This window comes from Microtus oregoni, unplaced genomic scaffold (genome assembly GCF_018167655.1).
Source record: "Microtus oregoni isolate MIOR12 unplaced genomic scaffold, Mior012 000026F_ref0000081, whole genome shotgun sequence".
Lineage (NCBI taxonomy): Eukaryota > Metazoa > Chordata > Mammalia > Rodentia > Cricetidae > Microtus > Microtus oregoni.
The window spans coordinates 26653794-26679477 of record NW_024543085.1 but is presented as its reverse complement, the minus strand read 5'-3'; the positions used below and the strand labels follow the sequence as shown (position 1 = coordinate 26679477).

Here is a 25684-nt window from a genome sequence, read left to right as displayed (position 1 = left end):
CAGAGCGGACGGCTTCTCGTACATGCAGGTTATTTACGTATTTCATATATATTACTAAATGTTTTCTCAGAGTGCAGTTTGCTATATGGAATCATCATTCTAAGACTTACCAAAGTCTACATCCATTTACAGTCAAACCATACTCATACGCAATCTAAAATACCTTAAGAAAAACAAATGAGAAGAGAGAAGTTGAGTAAAAGCTGTATGGCTTTAATAAAAGTTGAATTTCTCCTTTTATACTGTTCCTGTGGTAAAAAAAAAAAAAAAAAAAAGCCAGCAGCTTTCCTATCTAACTGGTAACACTGAAGCATTTGGTTAATTTTAGGATCCTTGATTGCTATTGGGAACAAGCATACTGCTGAGGCATGAAGTGGAAGGTGTAATTGGGAACCAGACAAGAGACAAAAGGCTTCCTTCACAAGCATTACACTCAAAAAATATAGAAAGCAAAGAAAAGAGATCGGCGATTTCACTGAGTAACATAAAGCTACATTTCCCATGCAAGTAAGTTCCTGAAAGAGCCAAACCCGACAGTTACACAGACCTTCCATGGAAAGTTTTCAACCCCTTAGAGATCAAATGCAGAAACAGCAAGATGACTCATCAGGTAAAGGTGTTTGCTGCCAAGCCTGATGCCCATCCCTGGGACTCAGATGGCAAAAGGAAAGAACTGACCTGATTCTCACAAATCGTCTTCTGATCGCCACTCAGCCATACACATTCGGGCATGTCTATTATTAAATGCAACATTAAAAATACAACAAGAAGGACAAAAACAGTCAAGTGATGGTGGTGCACTCCTTTAATCCCAGCACTTAGGAGGGAGAGGTAGGTGGATCTATCTCTGTGAGTTTGAGGCTAGCCTGGTCTACATAGTGCGTTCCAGATCAGTCAGGGCTACATTGTGAGACCTCTCTCTCTCTCTCTCTTACACACACACACACACACACACACACACACACACACCCCAGAACAACAAACAAAAGCAAAAGTAATAAGGGTACTGTAAAGTTTTGAATGTGAAAAATGCCCGACAAGGTCACATGTTTAACACCTCTGCCCTAGCTGGTCATGGTGTTTAGGGACGTTGTGGACTTTTTAGGTGGTGGAGCCTAGAGAGAGAATATAAACAACTAGGAATGGGCCTCTGAGGGACCCAGCCCTTCTCCAGCTCCTTGTTGGTCCGCCTCTCTTCTGCTGCCATTGTGACCAGCCTGCAGCCACTCCTGCCACCAGAAACCCTTCTGTGCTTTCCTTACCGTGACAGACTGGAACGTGAAGCCACCCTAAAGCTCTCCTCAATCAGAAAAGCCAACACAGACAGCAAGCCAAGAGATGTCCTACCCATAGTCTCACTGTCCCTGACCATCGGTTTGCGTTCAGTAGAGAAAGCCGAGCACAAGGATAAACACAACTTCTCATTCCTGCTCACGGAGATGCTTCGTTTCGGTTTGTTTTGAGACAAGGCAGCCCGAACTGGCCTTGCATTCATCAGTTCTTACCTTAGCATCCAGAGTTCTGGGATTAGAAGCATGGTTCCCTGTGGCCTTTGGAAATCTGGGATAAAAACTTAACTTCTTCCTCTATTAGGAAGACCTGGAAAGGAGTCTAAGAATTAAGGGTAGTTCTTCTTGGCTGGGTCAGACAGGGGTCATATCTAGCTCCCTCTAAGAGTGTGGGTGAGGTGGGGGATCCATAGCTGTCTGGGAATGACATCAAAAGGAATGAGGAAATGAACTTCCTTAATTACCAAATACCTCCAGTGACCTTATGTGTCATGGCTGAAAAATTAAATTACCATTGTTCCTTGGCATATTGATGGAGGATCTGAGTCAAGAGTGCATGGTTAGATTTGCTTATTTTCAAGAAAAAGAAAGAAAAAGAAAAGAAAATTCTCTGATGGGTAACATAGAAAAAATACCTGGGGAAATGATCATGTGAGTAAACATAAAGAAGGAAAAAGAAAAACAATGAGATCTAAAAACCAACGAACATATAAAGGAACAGGAGTAAAAATACATTGGAATGAGTTTCTCTTTCAAAAGACCTGCGGGACTGAGCTAAAAAAAATTAAGATATGTACAAGGAAGTTATTTCAAAAAAGTGACAAGAAGAGTTATAAAGTAAGTGTCTGGGGGATCTATGCCAGGCCACTCCAAGGTGGAGGCGGTGGTACTGATGAAATTCAGGGCCACGCGCACTTAATAGGAACAAACGACGGAGGTTCAAGGCAAAGCCCCATGGATGCCCCCTTGAACACAGTTGTGTTGGTTTAATCTGAGGTGTCGGTGTGTTTGGAATAACAGTTCCTCCACTCCCCTTCCCTGTTCTTCTTTGTGGTGCTGAGGACTGAACCGAGGGCCTTGTGGGTGGCCCGCAAACACTGCACCCTGAGTCACAACCCAGCCCTACAGTCTTTTGCTATAGGTTGAGGTTAGGAATGTAGTGGGCAGGGCCTGCTGAGGCAGAACTGATCTGGGAACTTCTCCAACGAATAGTCCTCTTTTTTTCTCTTCCTGTCTGGAATGCACACGAGAGAGCGGGAGCCGTATGTGCCGTCTTACAACTGTGACTTGGAGAATGACTGCCAGATATTAAAGGTGGCAGAAGAGGAAGACAGGAAGCAGCACCGCAGACGATCAAGGGGCCACTAAGCCAGTCCTGGACTTCCCATGTTTGAGGAAAATGCATTTCTATTTATTAAGGCCCCACTCTTTGATTATTTTGTATAGGTATGGGAGTCTAATTCCGCTGGAATAGATAAAAAGACGAAAAGGTGCTAAAAATTGTAAGCTTTTTGCACTAAAAACAAGGCACAAAATTAAAAAGGGAAATCAAAGACAAGGAGTACGTGATGACTCAGACAATCATAACGGTAGGCTGTGATGTACCCTTTCAGAACTGTCTAGAACACAGCATGAAAAACACGTAAGGATAGCCAGGACTACAGACTCCAAAACACTGTCTGCATAGAGACATGAATATATGTTTCTGATTAGCAAAACAATATAAAAACCATATTTTTATATACAAAAAGGGAATATACAACCTTTTATGGGATGTTTACCAAATCAATCAATATACTTGGCCAGAAAAAAGGAATGGATACTGTGTTCCAGCAGCAGAAGAAGGAGGAAAGTTGATCAATCTTCCGGTGCCTCATTTCTTAAGTTACTGAGGGTGATTACTAATATAATAGTCATTACCCTTATCTCTTATCATTTTGATTGCTCCAGCCTAGCGTTGTCCAGCCTGATGCTGGCGTGGCAGGTCACTAGCTCTGGGCCGAAGAGCCAGGCCATCAGATGGCTGTCCCTGCTTCACACTGATAGGGCCAGCAGCAGGCAGGAAGGTCGGCGTTTCTCGGACTGGCCCCAACTGAGCAGGGAACACAGGCCCTACCACAGAGTTCAAGAGCACCGAAAGAATGTTAAATGGATGGATTGTTGCTCACAGGAAAAGAAACAGGCACCATGCTTCCAGTCATTCTTCACTGCAGACAACTAGCTGTTTCTGCTGGCTGGCACGGCCGCTGGAAGGGGACACCACTGAAGAACCCTGATGAGGACGGATGAATGTGACCAGTGAAGTTTCTGACACAGCCCCAGCTATATTTTTGCTTATTGCTGGCAAGCGAACATGAGGGAAACAATCGACAAAACACGTTGTGAAGAAGGCCGGAAGGACAAGAAGTCTTTATAGCCCTTCGCAAAGAGAAACTTCTTATACCATGGGGGATCATCTAGGGCATGGGACAGGGCTTCACAGTCGAGCTGTTGGTTCAAAGGTGAAAAACTAACCAAATTCTTCCAAGAGAAGGACATACAACATTTCTACTACGAAATTTAAATATTGAAGTATTTAAGACACTTAAAAATTGATCAATCGAGCTGAGTACGCCGGTGTGTACCTACAGTTCCAGCTGGTTGGGAGGCTAAGGCAAGAGGATCGCTGGAGTCCAGGAGTTCAAGGTCAGACTGGGCCATACAGTGAGATCCTGCCTCAAAACTCACCACCGGGACCACCAATAATTATAGGGAAAGATGAGGTACTAGTGACATAAATAAATCCTCCATTTCATGATAATGGAAGTCTATTAAGAATCCTATATTCACCCTATCTCTTAATCATTTGTTTCATATAATTAAATTACAAACATATATATGTTATAATATGTATTTAGTTCCTTGGTTAAATTAAATATAATAAAAATATCAACTATATTAAAAAATCAGTTTTGCTGCTGAACTCAGAGGACAAGCAAAAGTGACCTGAAGACAGTAAGTTCCCCAACTCATTTTAGGTCACTGACCAGGCAGAAACTGGCTGGTGTCATCTGGGGATGAATGGGGTGTTTGTTCCATTGCTTCTGGGAACCTAGAGCTTGAGCAGCCCCCTCACAGGAGGCCTGTGCTTTGAATATAGTTATATCTTAAACATGTGGATATATAAGTAGGTGAGCTAAAGGTACAGGGGTTTTTGTTTGTTTCTTTGATTGTTTTGCGGTGAGTGTGGGTGTCCAAAATGACTCCTACCTAGCTGTTCTTAACTTTTTTTTGCATTATCTTAAGGCATCTTGTTTAATTTTTTTAAAAATGGGATTGCAAGCTCAGCTCCCTAATCAGCAAACACTAATTTCTGCACATACAACGATCTCTCCCCAAGTAACACCTGTAATTCAGAAGTAGGTGGCTGAGGCAGGAGAAAGTTCAAAGCCAGTCAGGGCTACATAGCAAGATTCTGTCTCAGTAATAATAATAATATCAATTAAAAAGAAGGAAGAACAAAGGAGAGAGGTGGGGACAGGGGAAGAGGAAAGAAAGAAGGGTAAAGAAAAAAAATCCCCCCCCCTAGTGTTTGATAAAGCTGGTATCATTTAAGGAAAAGTTCACCTAACAGGAGAGTATCAGACTGAGGATAAAACTTTCTTCCAGTCTTTCGCTCTCTCTCTCTCTCTCTCTCTCTCTCTCTCTCTCTCTTTCTCTCTCTATCTATTTCTTTCTTGGTTTTTCGAGACAGGGTTTTTCTGTAGCTTTGGAGCCTGTCCTGGAACTAGCTCTTTTAGACCAGGCTGACCTTGATCTCACAAAAATCCTCCTGCCTCTGCCTCCCGAGTGCTGGGATTAAAGGCATGTGCCACCACCGCCCGGCTCCAGTTTCTCTCTTACACACAGGCAGGACACACACCCGCTCCTGCATTCCCACACCCACATGGGCACATGCACACATGTGCAAACCCCGCCCCAACACACACATAGGCAAGCACAGCAGAGATGTCAGTGTACTCCCTTTAGAATTACATAGTGTCTACTTCCCGGGGAGCGAAGAGAGACACAGAAGTAAGGAGTGAGAAGAGCGATGGAGACGAGGCTCTCCTGGGATGAATTATTCTGGAAGCCTAGACTGTTCTTCTACAGCCCCATTGATGAGCGCTGTCTGATCTACTCAGCTTGGCTTGTCGTAGTAAGTGTTTGCTGCACTGAATTCTCAATCCTTAAGACCATGCTGAGAAGTACTTGAAAATGGAGTCTCACTTTGGCTTTGAACTCCAAACCCTCCTGGAGCTACCTCTCGGGTGCCAGCATTCCAGGCGTGTTCCACCCTACCTCTTTATCTCGTTTTTGAGTGTGTGTGTGTGTGTGTGATTATACACATATGTACATCTACATGTGGAAGCCCAAGGCTGGCACTGATGCTGGGAGCCATGGCTGTCTTCTACGTATTCCCTGAGGCAGGGTCTCTCTGTTAAACTCAGAGCTCATCGATATGTCTTGTCTAGCTAGCCAGCTTGTTCTGCGAATCCCGTTTCTCTGCCTTCCTGGGATCTGGGATTAGAGGTGGGCTACTACGCCCTCCCCGCACTTAGCACAGGTGCTGGGAATGTGACCTCCAGTCTTCATGCTTGCTTGTCATGGGTTTCACCTGCTGAGCCACCTCTCCAGCCCCATACCTCGCCGTCTGTTTATCTGGGGGTATTGGAATCTACGCCAAGCCCTCTTGGCAGACAAAATTTCTACCTCTAAATTAGCCCTCAGCCCGCAAATTTCATGAAAATTCTTAGAAAACCAACCAAGGATCATTATCTATGGTGAAGGATGTCTTCACAAGACAGGCCTGCTTGTGTCAAATCAGGTAGGGCACTGAGTCACCTTCCATCCTCGCCTCCTCCCATCACACAGGGGCTACATAGCTCCTGTTGTCCTTGTTCTGTGATGAGAAGAGATGTTCTGAAGACCTTTTAACTAGTGGAAAAGAATAGAGAAGAAAGGAACACACAGTCTATGGGATCAGGGCTCTCTTCCCACGTGGTTACTTGGGAATTCTATTTTTTTTTTTCTTGTCCCTATTTGTTTTCCTGTCACCAAGCAAGGAAACTCTGTAGCTTTGGAGCCTGTCCTGGAACTAGCTCTTGTAGACCAGGCTGGCCTTGATCTCACAAAGATCCTCCTGCCTCTGCCTCCTGAGTGCTGGGAACTCATCTCTGTCCATTAAGAATTTCATCCACCAGCTGAACATGGCGGTGGATCTCTTTAACCCCAGCACTCAAGGGGCAGAGGCAGGCAGATTTCTGTGAATTCAATGCCAACTTGATCTACATAGAAAGTTCCAGGCCAATCAGGAATACATAGTGAGACCCTTATTCAGTTATTCAGACCTTTTTTTTTTTTCATCTGCCTCTCTGCAAGAATAGAGACAGCTAGGGACGGTGTGGCAGGAAGAGTGGAAACTGAGGGTTCAAAGTTCTTAAGGCGGCCAAAGAAGGAAGGAAGTGAAAACCAACAAGTAATTCCCACTCCTGGTTTCGACTTCAAGTAGCATTTCCGGTTACAGGACCACACAGTCTGTGTTTTCTAGACCTCGCTCACCCTCAGAACTCTCTGAGGTGCCCTTCTATGTTCATTAGTCAAGAAGGAAGCTACCTCACCCAGAATTCAGCCACCGAGACTGAGTCACGATGAACGAGTCAAGGGTCAACCAGATACAGGACTGTACTCTGCTCTGCCAGGTACTTCCCACCTCCAGGGAGCTACAGGTTTTTGTTCCATTGTCTGTGTGGTACAAATATCTCTGTGTGTGTATATAAAATGCAATGTAGAAGGCTGGTTGTGCTGCAGCCCTTGGGAGGCAGAGGCAGGTGGATCTCTGAGTTCAAGGCCAGCCTGGTCTACAAAGCGAGTTCCAGGCCAGCCAGAGCTGTTACACAGAGAAACCCTGTCTTGAAAAACCACCAAAAAGGGGGCTGGAGAGATGGCTCAGAGGTTCAGAGCATTGCCTGCTCTTCCAAAGGTCCTGAGTTTAATTCCCAGCAACCACATGGTGGCTCATAACCATCTGTAATGACGTCTGGTGCCCTCCTCTGGCCTGCACGACAGACAGAATATTGCATACATAATAAATAAATAAATATTTTTTAAAAAAAGAAAAGAAAAACCACCAAAAAAATGCAATGTATATGCATATAGTGTTTGTAGCATGTTATACTTATAATCACAAGTTTAATAAAGTGCTGATTTGTCAGTCCACCCAAGGACAAGTGACACATTATGGATTATCAATTTTGAAATCAAATCATCATCATTCAACTTTACAAACTTGGCTCACTCTTTTCTCATATACTGGAGATCAAATGCTCTAATCTTACATTTCAACCGTTCATCAGGGATGTCAAATAACACATAAAGATTTACAGTGAGATTAATATTAAAGATGAAGTACAAGTGACTATTCCGCACTGTATCTGACAGCATCTCTGCTTTTCAGTTTGCTGACAAGCCCAGTAATGGGTTTCACTCTGCAATTCTCTGTAGGGGACATGGGCCTTCCATATGGTACAAGGTGAGAACATTTGCTTCTTATTAGCTCATGTTCTGGGACTTCAGCTTTCCTGCTAATAAATTAATACTTGTTGCAGCCAGATAATCAACCTCGACAAACCTTCCAGGGCCCAGCATCACTCGTGGTCAGAAACAAAAGACGCAGGCTCAGCTGAGCGGGGGTGGCATATGCCTTTAATGCCAGCACTTGGGAGGCAGAGGCAGGCGGATCTTTGGGAGTTCGAGGCCAGCCTTGTCAGCAGAGTTTCAGGATAGCCAGGACTACATAGAGAAACCCTGTCTCAAAAACAACAGACAAAAAAAAAAAAAACCACTAAAGAAATAAAAAATATAAATAAATATAAATAAGACTCAGGCTCCTGTGTCTTCTACTCAATTTCTCTCTGGTGCCAAGCTACCAACTGCTATGATGTTATGTTTCTTTTTGTTGAACCCTTTTTTTCTGTTGCTCACTACCCCACAAACATACCCTGGGCACCAGCTGTTCTACTCTGATATAACCCCCTTCCTTCACAACTTTAAACCCAAGTCTTATTTATTTTTTTAAATTAGCTTTTTAAAAAAAATATACTAAATTAGGAATTAATGCATCCTCTCTGGAAAAAGAATTCGAACAACATAGAAACGTATGTACAGTAACAATGGAAAGCTAAAACAAAAGAAAAACCCCTGAAAGTCACTATGAATTCTAGTCTTTCCTTCTTCTCTACCATCAACTACCAACTGCACACCACACACACACACACACACACACACACACACACACACACACACCTGCCATGGTTTCAGTGTTTCTACCACAAGTTCACAGATTTGAATCATAAGCCCAGGGCGCAGTGTTGGGAGGGAAACTTAGAGGAAGAGATTTAGGTCCTAACTTGACTGGGTCAGCATCCTTCTCTCAGGAACCAGTGAATTCTCAGGGCTCACCAGGTTCACTTCCACCACAGTGGGCTGTCAGAAAATCAAATCTGGCTTTCTTGGCTCTCTTGTTCCCATCCTCGTGCCCTTTCAGCCACTATAGGAGGCCCCACAAGGCCTTCTGCTCTTGGGATCCCCAACTATGAGCCCAACTTTCAGTTGTTGCTATCCATAGATTTCTGTGTTGTTTGAATCTTTTCTTCTTAAACCACCTAGGCTGTGGTGTTCAGTTATAGCAATAGAAAAGCCAGGAAGACAGTCCTCCTCACTAATTGCTATGCGACCCTCAAGCTCTTTTTCTTTAATATACAATATATTCCATGAAGTCATATCCATGTGATATCTAAAGCCATAAACATATATCATATAAAGGCATGCACATGTATAATATAAGGGCATGTTCATGTATTATTTAAGGTTATATACATGCATTGTATAAAGTCATAAACATTTGTTATGTAAAGTTATATACATGTATTGAACAAAGTCATATACCTGGTAATTTTATTTTGTTTTTAGGCAACAGGACTGTATATATGCAGTACTCTAGACAGCTTCCTTTTCTTCAGGGCCTGTTTCAAATTTTCTCTCTGCCCTGAAGCCGCCTTCATTCCTCGTCAACTTGCCTTCTATCTCAAACACTTGGCATCTATGACTCTCTATTGCTTTCTGATTTGTCTCTGACGCTTGGGCTGATTCATTTTTTATTTAATGTGGGGGTGTCTTATTACCAGAATGCAAAATCTTTGAGGGCCAAGATGTTATCTTGATCTTTTGTGGTATTTAGAATTGTATTATGCATAAAATAAGTATTTGATATGATTTTACTGAACAACTGAAGTTCGGGTTCCGGTTTCCTGATCTGAGGCAGGAAAACCCTGCTCAAATGTGGGTAGAAGTTCAAATGAACAGAGGTAAAATGCATGAGGCTTCCTGGGCTCGCCCTTGAACTCCAGTCCGTTCCCCATGGTGGGCAGGGGAACAGTCTGGGAGACTGGACAAGCGCAGCAGCCCCAGGGAAGTCAGACCCTAGGTGCAATGCTTCCCCTGACCCTCAGACCAAGGACAGCTCCACTGGCGGAGCTCTGGGGGGGGCGGAGGGGGGTGGCACCCTGGAGGGTTCACAGGCTGGGTGAGAAAGAAGACTGTGAAGGAAGTCAGACTATCCAGGAAAACACTGTCTCAGACCATTCAGGTTTCTTTTTTTTTTTCAACATTTATTTATTTAATAATCTGTGTGTATGTCTGCAGGCCAGAAGAAGGCACCAGACCTCATTACAGATGGTTGTGAGCCACCATGTGGTTGCCAGGAATTGAACTCAGGACCTTTGGAAGAGCAGGCAGTGCTCTTAACCACTGAGCCATCTCTCCAGCCCCCCGTTCAGGTTTCTAAAAGTTCGCCTGTCACAGAACCAGTTCTCTGGTGGACTTAATCACTGGCACCAAGAGTTGATCTTGCAGCTTCTGCACAAAATGTCACTCTCCCGCATGACAGGAAAATAGAAACGGATAGTGAAACAGACTTGGTGTTTTCTTTACTGGTGTTTCCTGACCAGCTTCCTACTCTGTGTGCCTGTTGCTTTCCCTTTCCTCTGCATATGTGTGTTCACGCTCATGTGTGTGCCCGTGTATGGAGGCCAGAGGCCAACCTCAGCTGTCGTTTCCCAGTCACAATCGGCTTTCTTACTTGAGACAGGGTCTCCCACTGGGCCAGGCCTCACCAAGTAGACTAAGCTGACTTGCTTGCCCATGAGCCCAGAGCTCCTCTTCTCTCCACCTCCCCAGTGCTGGGACTACAACTGCACACCACCACAATTGGCTTTGTCCTGTGGGTTCCTGGGATCAAACTCAGAGCAAGGCAAGTGCCCACCTCCTTAACCCTATGGCTCAGTCTCGTAGCCTAGACAGAGTTTTTAGCACAATTTACTTGTGTCTGAGCATACACAGAGTACAGAAAAATCTGGAACACAGAAAGTTGTCAAAAACGCTTGTGAAGGAGGAAGGTCCAGTTGTGACTACTCATACCTGGGCCAGGAGCGAAAATAGCTTTCTGCCTGGCCTTTTAGCCACAAGAAGCACACAAGAACCCTGGTGAGCTGTTGGAATGGTGGGCATTATGAGCAGTATTTTCTGAGAAATTTTATTCAATTCCCGTTACAACAGATTTATTTCAAATTTTTATTAAACTTTGTTTCTTGAAATAAATGGCTTGTTATATGGAAAATCTCTTTTTGTTCGAGATTTCCTCTGAAAGAATATTAGTCATAACTTGTGGGAACATTCCTTTTGATAACGTACATGTCTCCTATTAATAGACTCAATTCTTAAAGTCCAAATAACCATTTTTAAAGACCTGACTTAATACTTAACAACCAAGACTTTTACTTCATAAAAAAAGAGTTGATTTTTGTCCCAGAGGAGAACTTATAAATCTTTCAAAAAAAAAAAAAAAAGGCGATGAAAGCAGTTGAAATTAATTCTAGTTGGGAAGCTAGTGCTTGGGATAGTATAGATAACCAAAATTATTAAACTACTTAGAGTTGTTCATTGAGCCAGTCAGAAGGTTCAGTCTGCAAAAGAGCTTTGTGTACATGCCTGAGACCCAAGTCCTGTCCCTGAAAGCCATAAGAAAAAGCTGTGTGTGACGGTGCCCATCTGAGACCCCAGCAGTCCTACGCTGGGGGGAAGGCAGTGATAGGGAAATTATCAAAAGCTCTTAAGGGTGAGACAACTTGGGGAACACAGTCAGCAGAGAGGTGACAAACCAACAAGGTGAAAGGCAAGAATCAACTTGTCCTCATATCCCCATTCACGGACCACGGGATGCACGTGCCCACACTCTCAGGCATACACAAACGAAAAGGTCTCAAGTGCTTTGGAAAAAGAACCCTGCTCATTCTATAGTTTGTCTAGTTGTTGAGACCCTGGTTAGCAACCAAGAAAATCTGAAGCAATGAGAAGTGATACATGGACACTTACACTTGGCATTAATTGATAGTGAGTTTTAGGTTAACATATCTTTGATCATAGTGGCTAGGTCTATAAAATAAGTTCATACAGCCTATTTTAATAGTTGATGAATGTACATCAAGGTTAGCAGCTAAGAGTATAGGTCTGGAGGTCAGTAAACATGGGGGTTTAAATTTCACCTTGATAACTTTCTGTGTAAGTGAATTTAGGCAAATTATTTAACCTCTCTAATCCTCCCAATGTGTGACACTTATTTCTCTGGTAAGGATAAGAAGACATAATACAGGTTAAGAGTTTACCAAGTGCTCAGTGGGTAACCACTGGATCTTTTTCTTTTTTCTTTTTCTTTTTTTTAAAGATTTATTTATTATGTATACAGTGTTCTGTTTGCATGTATACCTGTAAGCCAGAAGAGGGCACCAGGTCTCATTATAGATGGTTGTGACCCACCATGTGGTTGCTGGGAATTGAACTCAGGACCTCTGGAAAAGCAGCCAGTGCTTTTAACCTCTGAGCCATCTCTCCAGCCCTGGATCTTTTTCTTTTAAGAATCACTTTAGGCGGGAAACAGCAATCTTGTGACCGTCCAGCTCGAAGCCCTGTGCAGTGTACTCAATAAACTGTTTTGTTCTTAATAAAGTAAAAAACAGGCCTGGGAATAAGCTCAGTTGGTAGAGTGCTTGCTTGGCATGCACAAAGCTTTGGTTCCACCCCCAGCACTGTGTAAGTCTGGTAAGATGGTGCGTGCTTCAGTCCCAACATTCGGGAGGAAGAAACAGGAAGTTCAGAAGTTCAAGGTCATCCTCAGCTGTGAAGCAAGTGCAAGGATATCCTGGGCTACATGAGAGATCCGCATCTTCCCAAATCAAATCAGATCACCACAGTTCTCTAGTCATGCTAAAAACACATAATATATTATCTAACAACCCGTACTGTGAAAACAGTCAAGTGGGAACATTGAATTGGAGGTAGGAGTAGCTAAGATGAGAACAAATTCAATGAGGCATTAAAGTCATTAAAGAGGCTTAGTTTGTAAGTGTCAAGGTGCAGTATAAGTTGTTTGCCTTTTGCCTTTATTACCCAGTGCTGTTGACCTCCAGGGTAAGAAGGACACAGCCAACAGCACGAGGAAGAGACAAGCGAAGCAGCCAGGAATGGAGGGATACTGAGTCTCGGGGGTACTGATAGGCTGTAGGGCCAGCTATACTGCTGACCCTTGATCTACAGAGAGGTTCCAGAAAAGGCGTGGAATTCACCTGTTATGGAGACTCAGTTATGCAATGTCAGTGAGTTGTATAGCACTTCAGATCATAATACTTTTTAAACGACTTACTTTTAAAAAAATCTAATAACTTTCTGTATTTAGGATATAACTAAAATACAGAAAATCCAAAAGACTTAGGAAAGACTAAAATCCAATTAACCATGCATTTATTATCAGCATTTAGGTTGATAGGTCATATGTCTTAGTTACATCACATTGCCACTGTGATGATAAGACACCATGATCAAGGTAACTGATTAAAGAAAATGCTTTGGGACTTAACAGTTTCAGAGGGTTAGTTTACTCCATGGCCAACATGGTGGCGAGCATAGCAGCAGGCAGGCAGGCATGGCACTGGAGCAGGAGGAGAGAGCTCACATCCTGAGACAATTAGAGAGGGCTAACTGGTCAACCTCAAAGCCCAGTGATGCAACTCCTGCAAAAAGGTCATATCTCCTAATCCTTCCTAAACAGGATATATCTGAAATATAGGTATTAGAAAGTAGAAATACTTCCTAAACAGGAAGGATAGTACCAGGAATCAAGCATTCTATATATGAGCCTATGGGGACCATTCTCATTCAAACCTCCACAGTGTGTGTGTGTGTGTGTGTGTGTGTGTGTGTGTGTGTGTGTGTGTACGCACATATGGAGGCCAGAGGACAACCTCTGGTCCAGTTCTTCAGGCATAAACAACCTTTTGCTTTTGAGACAGAACCTCTCACTGGCTTAGAGTTCGCCAATATGCTTGACGGGCTGACCAACAAGCTCTAGTGATCTCTGTGTCCCCAACACTGAAGCTGCGAACACAGACTACCACATGGCACTTTATGTGAATTCTGGGGGTCAGACCCTGATTCCCCATGCTTGAAAGGCAAACACTTTACAGACTAAGCAATCTTTCTTCGTCTCTTTTGTGTGCATATTTAAGGACAGCTAAACCATAGCTATGCAACTGTGGATCTTGTTTTTTAATATAGCATTGTTAGGAAAGCATTTTCCTAGCTCCTTATCAGCCTTCATAACCATCTTTTCAACAGGCGAATAATATATCATTAAGTAAAGGCAGAGTAATTTATTTTGTTTAACTGTCTCCTGTTTTTTGATGTCTTGAACCTCTCCAACTTCATGACATTATAAACATCACTCTTTCCTTCCCAGATCCGAGACTATCTTCTTAGAACTGATTTTTTTTCCTTAAAAATAAAGTTGTAGGACATGAACATATTACAACTCTTCATCCTTGCTGCCAAATTGCTTTTCAAATTGTTTATCATGCCCAGTCCCAAGACTGGTGGACTGGTGCGTGAGAGGGGCAACCCCTGCTGCACTCTGAAAACACTGGATTATATAAATACATACCACAGCTTCAGTTCCCAAACTATGATGGTAAACATTGAGTGTGTCAGAGGGTAGGCGAGTGAGGGAGGCAAAAGCAGCAAGAGAGAGCCAGTGTCACTATTACAGAAGATGATCGGGAGGGGCTTTCTGAAAGGGGGGCAGTTAGCTTTGAAGTGTGGCACACACCTGTAATTTCAGCTATGAGGAATGGCGAGGCAGGAGGATCCTAAGTTCAATAATAGCCTGGGAAATTCAGTGAGAACTTGTCTGAAAATTAAAAAAATAAAGAGATAAATAAAAAGTAAAATACTAGGTGTATAGCTTAGTGGAAAAATTCTTGACTACCATAGACAAGACCGTGGGTTCAATCCCCCAAATTGCATAATAATAATAATAATAATAATAATAATAATAATAATCTGTCTTAGTTAAGGTTTTATTGCTATGAAGAGACACCATGACCACAGCAACTCTTATAAAGGAAAACATTTAACTGGGTGGCTTGCAGTTTCAGAGGTTTACTCCATTATCATCATGGGGGGACATGGTGGCATGCAGGCAGACATGGTGCTGGAGAAAGAGCTGAGAGTAGAGAAGGAATTACATCTTGATTTCACTGGCAACAGGAAATGGTCTGAGACACTGGGCGTGGCGTGAGCATATGTAAGAACTCAGAGCCCACACTCACAGGGACACACTCCCTTTAACAAAGTCATCCTACTCCAACAAGCCACACCTCCTAACAGTACCACTCCCAGTGAGCTTATGGGGGCCAGTTACATTCAAACTACCACAAAAGGCATTTAAATGAGAGCTGACGGAAGGAAAGGGTAAGGTACTGAGGACTGAAGAAAGATGGTTTCAGGTAAGGCCAGTGTGAGGACAGAGGGAAAAGGGCAGCTAGGACAGGGAAGGCTCGATGAAATATTGTAACTTTTCTGCTCTGAGCTGAGTAAAATGAGAAGCCACAGTTGAGCTCCTGTAAGAGACACAAGTAGGGCTAAGTCTGAACTGGCTCGTGTTTTATATGGCTCTGTTATCCAGCATATTCAGAACAGACTCACCATGTTCGTTCAAACCAAACTCAGTATCTTCCCTGGCAAGCCTCCTACATTCTCAGCATCCCTGTCCTCTGACTCAGTGGCGCTCAGAACTTTCTACAGTCTCAAACCAGTGGTTGTCAATACCCTGCCAGGGCGTCCTCCACCCGTTTCTTTCGGACTCTTTCTCCGTCATTCCTATAACTCCAACTCTTTCGCAACACATTCATGAGCCACCTCCATTTGTCTTTCCCCTTCCAACCAGAGCACCTGGGACTGTTGTAGCAATTAACTATGTAAAGATGTGTTTATGCTGTGGATTATCACTTTAACCGTGTAAAGATGTGTTACATGTGTTTATGCCGCATTTGTTTAAGGATGTAAAGATGTGTTGTGTTTGTTTCACCTTGCCCGCCCAAGGCACCTGATTGGTCTAATAGCTGAATGGCCAATAGAAGAATAGGCAGGCTTGGCGAGCTGAGAGAATAAGGAGAAGAGAAGAAAATGAGAGAGAAGAATGAAGAGAACTAGGGAGGAAAAAAGGGAGATGCCCAGCATCAGAAGCCAGGCAGCCATTAGCAAGACATAAGAAGTAGTGAAAGCAGGACAGAAAGAAAGAAAGAAAGAAAGAAAGAAAGAAAGAAAGGAAGGAAAAAAGCCCTGAGGCAAAAAACACGAAGAGAAACAGATTAAAATAAGAGCTAAATCAGGTGGTAGTGGTGCGCGCCTTTAATCCCAGCACTCAGGAGGCAGAGAGTCTCCACGAGTTCAAGGCCAGTCCGGTCTCCTAGAGCTAGTTTCACGCCAGCTACTTTTATACAGAGAAACCCTGTCTAGAAAAACCAAAACCAAAACAAACAAATAAATAAGAGCTAAGCTAAGGCCTAACATTCAAAACTAAAAATAAGTCTCTGTGTCACGATTTGGGGGCTAATTGGTGGCCCAAAAGAAAGTCTGTTACAGGCTGGTCCCTCTTGGAGCATGTCTTAGTTTATTTTCTATTGCAGTAATAAAATGTTGACCAAAACCAACTAGGAGCAGAAAGGGTTTGTTTTAGCTTAAGCTCACAGCTCATCGTCAAGAGAAGAGTGGGAGCTCAGGGCAGGAACCTGAAAGCAGGAGCTGAAGCAGAGGTCATGGAGGAACGGTCTGCTGCTGGTTTGCACTCCATGGCTTGCTTGGTCAGCTGGTTTCTCATACACTCCAGAACGACCTGCCCAGGCTGGCACCACCCACAGTGGCCTGGGCCCTCCCAGATCAATCACTGATCAAGAAAACGCCTCCACCAACTTGCCTACAGGACAATCAGAGCGAGGCATTTTCTCAGTTCAGGTTCCCTCTTTCCAGACAACTCTAGCTTGTGCCAAGCTGACAAAAACCAGGGCTGAATCTCTGCCATTTCCCTGTTCTCCAACACCAGGATCCAGATTCTTCAGAATGAAATCTGAGCCTAACCACAATTCTGATCTGCTGGTCAAAACTTGCTATTATCCAGAAGCATGCTGCCTTCCGGTCTAACAAGTTTTCCAAACCAGCTCTGCACTCTCCTACCCTGCACCTTTGCTTACCTTGTCTCCCCCTTCTCAAACCTTCCAATTCAAGTCATTGCGGTCCCACCCACAAAGTCTATCCATGCTTCTAGAACCATCCCAAGTAGCTCCTTCTCAAAGCCAGCTCCAGCCCCCGGCTAGAACTATGCTGATTTACTACCGTCCTCTCTAGTTCCTTTATTACCAACATATCTGGTGCCATACTAAGCCACGGCTCAGTAAATATACTTCCTCCTCATGACACTAAAGCAGGAAAATTCTTCTAGAAAAATTCTATGCTTCAAGCAAAGACACAGGGAGAAAGATGCTCCCCAGAGGCAGACATCCTGGCCTTTGTTTCATGCTTTGTATAAACTGTGATATGGCTGTGAACAAGACCTTAGGCAGTCTGAGAAGGCCTCTCTTTCCAGCTATGACCAACCCTGGACCTAAGTTCAGTTTTCTATTTATCTGTATTGTTTTCTTCTTAATGCAAGTGGGCGTTCAGCCTCAGCCGATGTGGCGGTGGTGGGGCTCAGTGTGAGTCCTTAGAAGAGCTAGGGATTTTGTTGTTGTTGTTTTATCTTTCTAGCTTTCACAGCACCCATTTCCAATCCGGTGAACGCAGCGGGTGTCTAGTCAGTGTTCGTGGAACTCAGGTTCCCCAGGGCTTTGTTCCTAACTAAGTCATTAGCGGTTGAACCCACTGCCATCTGACTGCGGGCTCTCCACACCTTTCCTGACAGCCCTTCCTCTCTCTGACTTCTATGGTCGACTGGCATCTCAGCTGAGCTGCATCCGAAACAGCTGCGGGATTGTAAGTCAGAATGACTAGGCAAAAAGGAAAACTGAAATGAACCAAAGGCTGGAATTTATTTTCCATGTAGCTATTAAAGCCAGTGTGAACATCTGACTTAGAATTCGAATTAGAAAGTAAACAGTGAAAAACAGCGACAAAGGTCAGTAGCACTCAAGAAACATTTTAGCTTGGAGAGTCTGATGTCTGAGTTGCACGTTATAGCCATTAAGTCGCCATGTTTCGTGGTATAAACTTGGGGTCCAAGGAAATAAAGGAAAGAGGAAAAAAGAAGTATGTTTTGAGTTTTCCTTCCTTCTTGAATAGCTCCCAGTAAGGCTTCTAGTCCCTAAGAATGTGACTTGGGGATGAGGCTCTGAGGCCAAGTCTCATTCCCAATGACCCTAGTCATCCCCTGACTTCCAAACTAGGAAAACACAGCTAACGGGCCAGTGGGTGCTAGGCTGGGCTTCCTCTTTGAAATCTAAAATTAAAGAAGTAAATTACAAGCACAAAACATGTCATATGCCGGTACATGCTTAATGAGAATAAAATTAAGTTGTAGATGTGAAATCTAGTAAGTGCTAGCATTAATGAAGCAGACAGGAGACTTCAGAAGGGACACTTGAGATGTCCTTGGGAAGAGGAAGGTTTGGCTGACATTGAACCTGTACTCTAAGGACTTGCTGAAGGTCGTAGGGTCAGGGGGTGGGGGTCACGACAGGAAAGGTTGTTCCTCCCCTCACAGTCTCCAAGTGTGAGCACAGCAAGTGAGAAGAGAGCAGGATTACAATGAAGAGAGTCCCACCGAGGTGTTCATGAATTTAAATAAAAGCCTTAGCTGGTCCTACAAGAGGCAGGGGGAGGGGGAGGATGAAGTGGGAGCAGGGATTCTCCTCACTTCCATACATCTCCCTGAGAGCCAATGGGATTCCTGTCAGGCAGAGGCACGCGACAGGAATGGGACATAAAGAAAGTCATTTCATAACCCTCCTCTCCTGGATGGCGGACCGCAAACTTCACAGTTTGTATCTGAGAAACTTCCCTCTAAAAATTCCTCAGTTCTCCCCTGCAGAACCAAACCTTCCCTATAACCCCCTCCCTGTTCTCCAAAGAGACATAGAAACAGCTTTTTGCCATAGTTAAGGCTCATAACTGCTTCTGTAGGACAGGCTTGTGTTTCTATACTATAAAGGGTATAGAATAATGGGTAAGACTTGAGGCTCGGAGACAGATTTGCACTTAAGCCACAGCTGTGTGATCGTAGGCAATTTACTTAAGCCTTCTAAGCCTCAATTTCCTCACCGATAATGGAGAAATGATAATACCATCCAGCTGATCAAATTACTGTGTGGAACAATCTAGAACAAGGGCCGTCCAATACAAATAGAACATAAGCCACAATGAGCGCCACACGTATGATTTTTTTTTTGAGTATCTGATTAAGAAAAGTAGAAAATAAACAGGTAGATTTAATTTTCATACTATAGTTTACTTAACATGTACAGAATATTGTGGTATACTCTGGGTCTTTGAAGATGACCTCACACTCCTGATCCTCCCTCCTCCAAATACCAGGATCACAGGCATGTGCCACTATGCCTGTTACATGTGGTGCTGAGGACTGACCCCAAGGCTTCGTGCATGCTAGACACGCATTCTACCAACGGAGCCTTATTCCGGTCCTGAGCAGCATCTTTCCATTCTTTTTTTTTTATTATTTTTTATTTATTATTATTATTTATTTATTTTTTTGGTTTTTTTTGAGCCAGGATTTCTCCGTAGCTTTTTTTTTTTTTTTTTTTTTGGTTCCTGTCCTGGAACTAGCTCTTCTAGACCAGGCTGGCCTTGAACTCACAGAGATCTGCCTGCCTCCCGAGTGCTGGGATTAAAGGTGTGTGCCACCACCAACCGGCCACATCTTTCCATTCTTGTACCCCATTTCAAGCCCTTGATGATCAGATACAACTAATGGAGAGTTGGTCTAGGGAAATGCTGTGAGGCATTTGGCTTTGTTCTAGGCACACAATGCTACAAACAAGCATAATATTAGTCTCAGGAGGCTCCCATAATCTCAGAGCTTCTGCAGACTGTCCATGATGCTCTGGGAAATGCCTGGAAAAACTGGCTGCTCACCTTTGAGCCCTCACTTACCTTAGAGGCAACTTCCTCATGGCTACAGCCATCTGTTATATGGAAAAGATGTGTAAAATGTGGCCTTGGAAAGATGTATGGAGAGTAGATCCCGCAAACGCCGATGGCTTTCGGGGTCCTGACTCATGAAGCCCGAAGAATGAGGCACCTCTACTGTGGAGCTCTGCATCCAACAGGATGCTTCTGGTCATTTGGTCTTGCATTGTCCAGTTTCCAAATAACGAGAAACTAAAGTCATACACTGTGATCAAAGTTGACTCGTTAAGCTAATGTTTGCAATCCCAATACTCAGGGGATAGAGGAAGGAGCACTAGATGGTCAAAGCCAGCTTTGGCTATATATAACAAGTTCAAGGTCAACCTCAGCTACATGACACACTGGGGGGAAAAAACACAAGTTAAACATAGAGTTACAATACCAGGCAGTTTCACTAGGGATATCCTCAAGAGAATTGTAAAATATGTTAACACACACACACACACACACACACACACACACACACACGTACATAGCACCGTTTTTCATAATAGACAAGAAATTAGCTGGGTGATGGTAGCGCATGCCTTTAATCCCAGCACTCGGGAGGCAGAGGCAGGCGGATCTCTGTGAATTCGAGGCCATCCTGGTCTACAAGATCTAGTCCCAAGACAGGCTCCAAAGCTACAAAGAAACCCTGTCTTGAAAAGCCACACACACACAAAAAGGAGCCATAATAGACAAGAAATTGAACCAACAGATCAGCTGAGGAACGTGTATAGTCAAAAGCGGTAGGCTCATACCATGGAAGACTATTCAGGTATAAATGGGAATGAAGGGTGGATGTGTGCAACCTGAATGGGTCTTAGGCAGCATGCAAAATGAACGAGGACCGTCACAGAGGCCGAACCATGGAACTGCACTGCACGAGATGAACACACACACGGAGATAAAGTTCTCCCGGGGGGGGGGGGGTTCTCTGGTGGCAGAAATGTTCTAGAATTAGACCCTGGCGGTGCTGGCTCTACGTTGTGAATAAACTAAAAGCCAATGACTCGCTCAACCCAAAGGTTGACTTGTTGCTCACAGGAAGCAGAATCACACATTCAAGCACTGTCAGAGCCCCAGAATAGACAAGGATTTGTGAGACTTTAAAAATAGAAGAGGTTACTCATGACCAAAACATTATTTGATAAGATAGCATCTTGAACTACAGCATATTTTATACTGAACCTGCCCTTCTTTCCGATACATGAGAACTGTTTCAAAGTTGAGAATCAAGCATAGCTACTACTAAGCAGGCACAAACCTAAGGACACAGACACAGAGATGCACAGATATCTATGTATGGGATTGGACAGGTATCTCTGAACAAAGGTGCCTGCCGGTCCTCTGCTCACGATTCTGCTGTAGCTCCATCACACCCTGGGAAGTAGACCCACTTGTCTGCATGCCTGCTGTCCTCCTATGGAGCAGTGGGCTAGACTACAGGGCCAGGCAGACAGCTTAGAGTCCAGATTTTACTACTCTCTAGCTTCGAGACTCCTGGCATCTTCTCTCTCTCTTCTATGCCTCAGTTTCCCTTTACAAAAAGAATTTGATCCCAGTACTCAGGAGGCAGAGGCGAGCAGATCTCTGAGTTCGAGGCCAGCCTAGTCTACAGAGTGAGTTCCAGGGCAGCCAAGGCTACACAGAAAAACCCTGTCTAGGGATGGGGAGGGTCTGGGCTTGTGATGATTGTGTTGGGGGGTGGGAGAGAGAGGGTTAGAATGTTAATCCTCTCGGATGAGTGCCTGGCCATGACAAGCACTTTCTCAGTGTTTTATAAAGAAGGATAAATGAACATGTAAATTAGGCTCCCACACCGTGGAGGTACGTTCTCTGGAACTACTTTCCACACAACAGCTCTTCCCCAATCTTCCTGTTCTTCCCTCCATACTCCAGGTGTCATTTGGTGACCCAGGCTTTCCTTCTTCCTGCTTGTAGAACTTATCACTTTTCAGAATTCTCTGTGGCCACCTGCTCAGCTCCCTTATCTGTGGCCATCAACTTTCCCAGAAGACACAAGTCTGACTGTCCTGTTTGCCTTTGCATCGAAAGAACCTAGGATGGTGGCCAAGAAGGAAGAGGAAGCCCTTGCTGTTTTCTGAGTGGATGGGAGAGGCTGTGGGGAGCAGAGAGACTGACAGGGGATGAAGAGCACCCAGAGTGAGGGGAGAGCTGGCCTTCGTGTCAGTGACTGGCAAGGACTCTGGAGGAGAGTGGAGGCTGCCACTGCCGGCCACTGGGCAGAGGGAAAGGACGAGTCAGAAATGGCTCCTGGACACAGGCTGAAGGCAGAGTGTGTGCAGGTCAACAAGAACTAGTTTTCATGTTTTCTTCCAGTGCTAGAGGATGAACCCATGCTCCGAGACCTGCTAGGTTAATACTCTACTCCTGAGCTACATCCCCGGCCGGGACGAGAAATTTTAATAAGATCTTTCATGTTGCGCAATATGTATCCGGAGCCTACGGGTACAGCGAGGTACTTTTCCATGGCATAAGGCCTGTTTCCAGGCACAGTAAACAGAAGGTTGTCACTTGCTTGTACGACTGCAGTCCGGATAAGCAGGTGGCCACAGGGCCTGGGAGTCCTTGGACGGGACACAAAGCCCACAGATAATGGCTTTTCTTATTCTCTCATTTTCTGTCCAGCCCTCCCTCAAGAATCCTAATAAAGTCCCATATACCAGCACACTGACTCCAAAGACCCATTCTATAAACGTACCCTGCCTGGTCTAGAAGCCGGGTGTTGGGGAGGGGTCCTAATTGTCTTCGGGGCCTGCTAACTGCCCCCCGCCCCCCAATCTGCATCTCCCACTTCGTCCTCGTAATAGGCTTCTGTTTAATATTGTCCGGAGAAAAACAACCGGTGACTCACCAGCCCCTTGGGAAATGTGTCACCCTTCCAGGAGTTTTGCATTAAGAAAAAAGAGGTCAAAATGGAGGAAAAGAAAGACAAACGGCGACAAGGCGACGAGGACATTAACAACCCTGCCGATGACAGTGGCCCCGTAGGTGACAGTTACAGAATATTTACTATGTGTCGGATGCTCTGCTAACAACCAACACCATTATCCTGCGTGCCTGTAACTCCAACCACCCTTCGAGGTAGATAGTATCTCATCCATGTTTCAGATGAAGAAACGCTAAAATCACACGCCCCGAGTGGCAGACAAAGGGCTGAAAACTATCTGTGTTCCATCATGGTACTCTAAGGAACACATTTTAAAAATCTTTGCACGTAGGTGTATACGCGCGCGCATGCGTGTGTAGCTATGTGGATGATGGGGGGTGCCATGACATCTGTGTGGAGCACTGACGACAACCTCGGGTGTTAGCCCTTGCCTTCCACCATGTTTCTGGAAAGGTCTCTTACTGTTGGCTTCTGCATTTGTCAATCCAACTGGCCAACAAGCTCCTGGGGATTCTCCTGTCTCTACCAGCCATGTCACCAGAGGACTGCTGGGAGAACAGAGGCATGTGACCACATCCAGCTTTGACAGGAGTTCTGGGGATTCAAATTCAGGTCCTCATCCTTGGGTGGTAAGGGCTCATTGCCCTGGTCCAAGTGAAGAGATTGTGAGGGAGTTTTGGTTCTGTAGGGAAAGGGGGGCAGAGAGCAGACAATCACAGCAGCCCCATGTTTCTGTGATAGCCGGGTTCAGATCCTCCTGTGAAGGTTCCCTGGGCAAGGCACAGACTCTCCTCATGCTGGGAATTTGGGTTCTAGCTCAGCGAGACAAAGCCATGACAACAGCCACAGGGCCAAGCACAAGGCCCTGGAGGCTGCATGGTTAGATCGTAGACTCCAGTATTAGAAGCCCTGTTCTTAAGCTCTAGCTTTCCAAATAACAGAAGTGTTCTTTTACCTGGGTTTCTACTGTGGTTACTGGCCCACTTTCTTCAAATTTTTAATGAAAAAATGACCCCCTGGAATTTTGAAAGGAGACACCCTGAATTCGAGTTCCCTAACACTGATTTCCTTTGGACTTTTGCTCACTCTGGGAAGCTATGTGGAAAGGACACCGTGCTGAATCAGGCTTGGGCTTTTGTCTCCAAGAAGCTGTCCGACTTTAATAAAGTTACATAACTGCCCTTTGCCTTAGTTTTCCCAAGTATAAAATGGAGGGGTGAGGCCAGATGAACTTTAAAATCTCTCAACTCCAACAGGAGGTGATTCTGCCTCTCAGCTCCTTCTCTGGGCTTTTACAGTCCTCACAGGGAGATGAACGTATAAAGTGATGGTGACAGAGTTTGTTAACTTCTCAAACTACATCTGGGGAAAACATTTCACATACAATGAGTCTGTAAGGGAAAGGTGATAATTAAAAACTCAGGAAGCCTCAAAGGTAGCTACCAAATGCTACACAAATTAATACCTTAATGCCTGCATGATGGCTACGCATACACGTGACATATTAATCATTTGAAACCTTAACTATAAGTAATATATTAAATTTGATACGGCCCTTCTAATCTCTGTTGAAACACAATTCACACGGTAAACATGAGAATGTTCCATCAATGGAAATTTTCCAGACAGTATTTGTAATTCTGTTAATGTTTCTCTGTAAGAAAATGGAAAAGGACAACCGAAGAAAGAGAGGGATAGTTCTAACTAATATATCAGATGAGCAGACGCAGGTTAGTGTGCAAGTCTGAAAAGAATCCACCACTATGAGCACAGTGAGTTCTGCTTCCCTCCCACTCTGCCTCATGCTGTGTAACATGGTATGACCTTTCTGAAGGGCTATTTGACTATACTAACCAGGAGTTTTAAAATGTCCCTTCCATTGAGCTAGTCCATTACATGTAAAGAATATGTACTAAGCTCACAGACAGGGCTAGAAATGTAGCTCAGTTGGTAGAATACTTGCCAAACATGCACAAGGCCCTGGCTTCAATCCCCAGCATTGCCTAACAGAAGTGGTGGCACATACCTATAATTCTAGCGCTGTAGAAGTGGGGGCAGGAGAAACACAAGTTCAATCATCATTGGCTCTACAGAGAGTTCAAGGCCAGCCTGGGATACGTAAGATGTTGTCTATAAAGATGATGATGGTGGTGATACTTTGAGACAGTATTATATATGACTGTAAAGAGCTGGAGCTGTATACGGTGGCACATGCCTTTAATCCCAGGACTCGTGAGGCGGAGGGATCTCTGTGAGTTAAGAGTCAGTCTGGCCTACGTAGTATGTTTCAGGTTAGCCAGGAGGACCTAGTGAGACCCTGTCTCAAAAAGAATTAGAAACGGAAGCTGGCTCAGTTGGTAAAGTGCTTGTCATGTAAGCATGAGAACCTGAGTTTGAATTCCCAGCACCCACATAAAAACCCTGGCACAGTAGGGTGTGCCTATGATCTCAGCCCTGGGGGGGGTGGTGGAGACAGGAGCATCACTGGGACTTGCTAAACAGCCAGTTTAGGTAAATCAGAGCATTTCAGATCCAGGAAGAAACCTTGTCTTAAATAGCAAGGTAGAGGACTGAAGAGATGGCTCAGCAGTTAAGAGCATTGCTGCTCTTGCAGATGATGGAGAAAGGTCATTGGTTAAAAAATAAAGAAACTGCTTGGCCCTCATAGGTTAGAACATAGGTGGGTGGAGTAAACAGAACAGAATGCTGGGAGGAAGAGGAAGTGAGGTAAGATGCCTCAGACAGACGCCATGCTCCCCTCTCCCGGGCAGACACGATGAAGCTCCGACCCAGTATGGACGTAGGCTAGAATCTTCCCAGTAAGCACACCTTGGGGTGCTACACACATTATTAGAAATGGGCTAGTCCAGGTGCGAAAGTTAGCAGAGAATAGGCTAGA

At 44.4% G+C, this 25684-nt stretch overlaps 1 long non-coding RNA gene across 4 annotated transcripts in view; it reads right to left on the bottom strand.

Annotated features, from left to right (window-relative positions):
• LOC121463313 overlaps positions 1–25684 on the bottom strand; it is a 172248-nt gene that overhangs the window by 111185 nt on the left and 35379 nt on the right. The gene's annotated exons all lie outside the window — the stretch shown is intronic.